Source organism: Delphinapterus leucas, chromosome 4, assembly GCF_059928025.1.
Source record: "Delphinapterus leucas isolate spDelLeu-1000000601 "Yukka" chromosome 4, BTC_Dleu_Yukka2, whole genome shotgun sequence".
Taxonomy (NCBI): domain Eukaryota; kingdom Metazoa; phylum Chordata; class Mammalia; order Artiodactyla; family Monodontidae; genus Delphinapterus; species Delphinapterus leucas.
The window spans coordinates 19,564,700-19,570,297 of NC_143132.1; the positions used below are offsets into that span (position 1 = coordinate 19,564,700).

The window sequence follows — 5,598 nt, forward strand, 5'->3', positions numbered from 1 at the left end:
GTTGCTCCGTGGCATGTGGGACCTTCCCGGACCAGGGCTTGAACCTGTGTCCTCTGCATTGGCAGGCAGATTCTTAACCACTGCAGCACCAGGGAAGCCCCTGTATATCTTCTTTAGTGAGGTTTCTGTTAAGGTCTTTGGCCCATTTTTTAATCAGCTTGTTTGTTTTCTTACTGTTGAGTTTTAAAAGTTCTTTGCCTATTTTGGATAACAGTCCTTCATCAGATGTGTCCTTTGCAAATAGTTTTTCCCAGTCTGTGGTTTTTCTTCTTATTATCTTGACATTGTCTTTCACCGAGCAGAAATTTTTAAATTTAATGAAGTACAACTTATCAATTATTTCTTTTCATGGAGTGTGCCTTTGGCGTTGTATCTAAAAAGTTATTGCTATGCTCACTTCAGCAGCACATGTACTAAAATTGGAACGATACAGAGAAGATTAGCATGACCCCTGTGTAAGGATGATGTGCAAATTCATGAAGTGTTCCATGTTTAAAAAATAAAAAGTTATCACCACACCAAAGTTCATCTACGTTTTCTCCTATGTTATCTTTTAGGGGTTTTAAAGTTTTGTGCTGTTTTACATTTAGGTTTGTTATCCATTTTGAGTTAATTTTTATGCAGGGTGTAAGGTTTGTGTCTACGTTCATTTCTTTTTCTTTTCTTTTTTTTTTTTTTTTTGCATGTGGATGTCCATTTGTTCCAGCAACATTTGTTGAAAAGATTATCTTTGCTCCATTGTCTTTCTGTTGTTTCTTTGTCAAAAATCAGTTGACTTTATTTATGTGGATCTACTTCTGGGCTCTCTGTTCTGTTCCTGTTTTTTAAAAATAGTACTTCCTTCTAACAACTATGCAATTAACTTATTTTTATGTTATTTTTTTGTTTATTTTACTATGTAAGGATACATAAGAGCAAGCATTTTTTTTTAAACTACTGTATCCCCAGTAAAGAACACATTTCACAATATATATAGACACTCTGTAAAAATTTGTTGAATGAACAAATGAGTGAATCACTGAATCAGAAAGTTTCAAAATAAGGTATAATAATACTGACTGCTTGAACTTAGTAGCTTCTGTCCTCTGGTAAATAGAGATGTGAAAGAGGGACTTCCCTTGCTCTTGAAGAAAATACAAAGTTTTAGATCCTATATATTTTTAATTTACAGATTCTATGTCCAGAGCTGGTAAGATTCTAATTCTTGTTTTTAAGAATAAATGCAAAAGGAGTCTGACAGACAGAGAGAGATGAGTGCTATATTGAGACAATAGGAACTATACTCCATTTCTTATTTTTTCTCTGATGTCTTTGAAGTTTATTAAGGAAAGGGGACATTCTTTTTCTCAAAAGAATTGTGATTTTTCTCCTCTTTTCTTGGAAATCCCTGTGGATGGTACTGAGCTTACAGAATCAGGCATCAAAGAAATATCTATTCTGCACTGTAGTGAACTAAAGTAGACTACACTTTAAGAACTGTTGTTTCCTTATGCATTTCTCCCTTTGGAGACGTTGACACACACATTTCTGAAATAACTTGGAGCACTGGGTATGTTTCATCTACAGGCTTTTGCTTATCACACAAAGCTTCTTGGCTTAAATTGTGCTTTGGTGGACGTCCCCCTGTGCCTGCAACTAAGAGGTGTGGCTTTCACAGGGATGGCAACTCCTGCGCGAAGAGCAGCCTGTGTGATAATTCAGACATAACTAGGTCAATTTCCTTTACTTATCATTTTGCCATAGATTGTATTCATGTTTCCTTTTTTCCTTGGAGACAGTGTTTCAAAATGTAGAAGTAATGAATACATTGAGCAGTCTCTCTTGAAAGGAAAGTATTACAATGAGATAAATGTTATTAAAATATATTCCTTGAAGGGAAGTCATTCAGGGCAAGGTAATTTTGCTGAACATATACTTGGTGTTATAATAATATTATACAATACTACTTATGATATTTTATTGGGATAATAATAACAGTTTCTATTTTTCTTTCAAGCCACTCAGGAGAAATTGTGTGTGTTGTGGGGGAGGGCAGAGGTGTTGTTTCAAAAAGGCTTATTTCATTACCTGATGTTAGTTTAAGGAGAATTTATTACTTTTATATTTAGAGAGAGATGGCCATTGGATAAATTTTTCAAATTACTATCTAAGGTCATGCAGATATGGACAGACTATGATTGTTATTTTTAGTAAGGGCAGCTGAATAGATGAACCCATAATGATAAATCCAATATAATCAAAATGTTTTTGTTCATCCTTGACTGAGATACACTTTTTTACAAAATATCATTTCTGAAAAGAAATTAGACTAAGATGAAGTGCATTGCTTTTATATTTTGGAAGGATTAAAATTTAAATAAGTAGGAATTGGAGGCCCATAGTGTTTATTTTTTCTCCACTAGAGAGGAGGGGTGATTTGTGAAATGACAGCACTATTGAAACAAGGAAAGCTAATTGTTGGAATTCAGCACAATTCCAGGAGAGAGAATTGAAAGCTTCATTTTATCTCTGATTGATCAATAGATTATGTTCACTCAAACAACATTTATTAAACACCTTCTATGGGCTGAGCACAGTGCTAGGAGCTTGGGATGCAAATATGAACACACTGAAACTCTTGGTCTCATGGAGTATATGTTTCAAAAATAAATTACTACATATGCTTTCAGATGGTAAGTTTCTTATGCAACTTGGTTTGCACTGTAAAATGATATTTTATCAAAAATTTTCTGATTATAGATATGGTATGTGAAACTACCCATAACTCTATTGTCTAAACAACTGTAAACATTGTTTTATCTTTCTAATTATATAACTATATTAAAATATCGCTTTTCACTTAGTATCTATTTGTACATTTAAACATACTGATCCTAACAGTTATAAGATTACACAGAAATAAATAATCTATTCTTCAGCATTTAGTTTGCTTTCAATTTCCTGCTGTTAGGAAGAAGATCTTTGTAAAATATCTTTGGGTGAATCAGAAATCATTTTTAGGATAAATTCCTATAAGCGATGTTACTCAAAACAACAATAGGGAAATTTTAAAAACTTTTGGTAATATTTTCAAATTGTACACTTTGCAAGAACAATCTATTTTAAAGCTGTTCAGTTAGGGTCTTAGATTAGTGACAATTTCCATTCTCACTTTCATTCTAATATTGGTTATTGTGTTGCATATTCCTCAGTACTCTGTGCAAAATGCAACATTTTCTCAAACATTATTCACTTATCTTGCTCCTTCAGTTAAGAGGATTATGGTGATGGATAAATAAAATTGCAGAGTGCACATAATTTCTTGGAATGACAAAGCCTCTGCATATATTCAAATTTGACTTCTGCATTCTCTGGTTATTGCATTTTCAGAGTTAGTTTTCTTTCTTTTTCTCTTTTTTTTTTTTTTTTTTCCAGTACGCGGGCCTCTCACTGTTGTGGCCTCTCCCGTTGCGGAGCACAGGCTCCGGACGCACAGGCTCAGCAGCCATGGATCACGGGCCCAGCGGCTCCGCGGCATGTGGGATCTTCCCGGACCGGGGCACACACCCGTGTCCCCTGCATCGGCAGGCGGACTCTCAACCACTGCGTCACCAGGGAAGCCCCAGGGTTAGTTTTTATCGGGGAAGATTTCACCTGTGTTCGTGAAAAGCAACAATGCATTGTTCAGCATAACTCACTGAGGTCACTCTAAATACCACACACTACCCTAGTTTTGTTGCTCTAAATACCATTTTTGGCATTGGGAATCACCAGGGAAAGGGAAGAAAGTAACCCTGAGCTACTTCAGCTCAATTCAACAAGCGTTTATTTATCGTCTATGACATATCTGACTCCATCTAAGTACGGGTACTGTAACCATGTGAGTTGAGGCCCAGTTACTTTGGGTATTGCATTTAGCTCTGGAATTTCCTCACAGCTAACAGAAAATTCCCAATACTTGGGATTATGTTCCATAAGGTGCCCTGTGCTATTCTTTCTATATAATAATTATGATTTATGTTTTTCTCACAAGAGCTATCCTGTAGTATTCAATTCTGAGAAGTAAAGAAAAGAAAGTGTTTCACATTTTCTAGACATACATCAACTGGAAATTGACCGATTCCCTGAATATGCCTTTAATATTGGTTAAACAGAGTCAATACGTGGGAGGTTTTTGCTAGTCACTTTGAATCACCATAAAAGACTGTGGATGTAGCTCTGGGAGAATATGATGGATGCTCAGTGCAGGGTAAAATTAAGAAAGAAACTCAAAACTCGATTTAAGAGATAGAAAGGAAATGTAATTTCAAGAACATAAATCAAAGTTTGTTTCCTGGAATGTGTGTTTTAAGTGAATCTGATGTTTTGCTGCTTAGTCAATAGAAATTGAAAGTATAAAGAAGTGAATTCTGAGATATATTTGTAGTCTTATCAGATATTGCTGTGCCGACGTCTCATTTAGTGTGGTGATACCCACTCATGGTGAAATATTATATATATATATATGTATATATATATATTTATATTTATATTTTTTCTTCCTCCCACCCTCCCTCCTTCCCTCTCTTCTTCCTCTTTCTTTCTTTCTTTCTTTCTCTTTCTTTCTTCCTTCCTTCCTTCCTTCCTTTCTTTCTTTCTTTCTCTTTCTTTCTTTCTCTTCCTGTCTTCCTTTCTCTCTCTCTCTCCCTTTCTTCCTTTCCCTCCCTCCCTACCTCCCACTCTCTCTCTCTCTCTCTCTCTTTCTCTCTTTCTTTCTTTTCTTCCCTTTTGTGTTACATGGTAGTAAGGAAGCCCCATCACATCAGAATTCTGCTCAGAAAACTCCTGGCAAGGGACACACTGCCAAACACAGAGTGAGTGTGTATGCCAGATTGAAATCTCCATGTGATTTTGTCATGCAGCATAATGAACTGGCAGCTAAAAATAAGCACAAGCAGATTGCCTTTCCTTCCTTCCATTTACAGTTATTCCTTTGGAGAATATTCTTCGCCTTTGGATGGAGCTGAATTCCAAATATTTTGCTCATTTTCCAAATACAATTTTGAAAAAATTCTATTTGCCCTATCAGACAGATGACCCTCCAATTTATCAGCTCTGGCCTTAGATTACATTCTCCCACTTTTTAAAGATGCACATAATAGCATGGCCTTAAAGGCACTGACTTAAAATGATCCTTTTAATAGGAGGAAACTCATTTTTTTTCCCCCAAAATGGTTTTCAGCCCTGTCTTCTGTCTGAAAGTGTATCTGAATTCAAGAAGACCATTTTCAGATAACTAGATGTGTGTGTGTGTTAATAATGCTCAGAAATTGCCAGAACTCCTAAGATTAAGTCTATCTTCTAACTAGAGGAGGAAAAAGAAAACAAAAACAACTGTTAAAGAACCTATCGTTGTAAGTAATTTTTTTTTTTTTTTGTAGAAAACATATATTTTTGTCTATTAAACCCGCAATTGAATATCACTGTCTGGAGCAGAAAGACATGAAGCAGTTGATTAAAAAATTTTGCATATCTATACTATAACAATAGTATAAGTTAAAGCTGTATTTTAAGAAAGTTGTGGTTTAGTGGAAAAAAGGTTCAGGGTCCTGAAAGAACAATAGCAAAAGGAGCCAATTA

General features: G+C 35.3%; 1 non-coding gene across 1 annotated transcript; it reads left to right on the plus strand.

The window, feature by feature from the left end:
- The first annotated feature begins 389 nt into the window (after positions 1-389).
- LOC115802413 (U6 spliceosomal RNA) lies at positions 390-496 on the plus strand. Its single transcript, XR_004022879.1, has one exon. It is a non-coding gene; the product is annotated as a U6 spliceosomal RNA (small nuclear RNA).
- Positions 497-5,598: the final 5,102 nt, after the last annotated feature.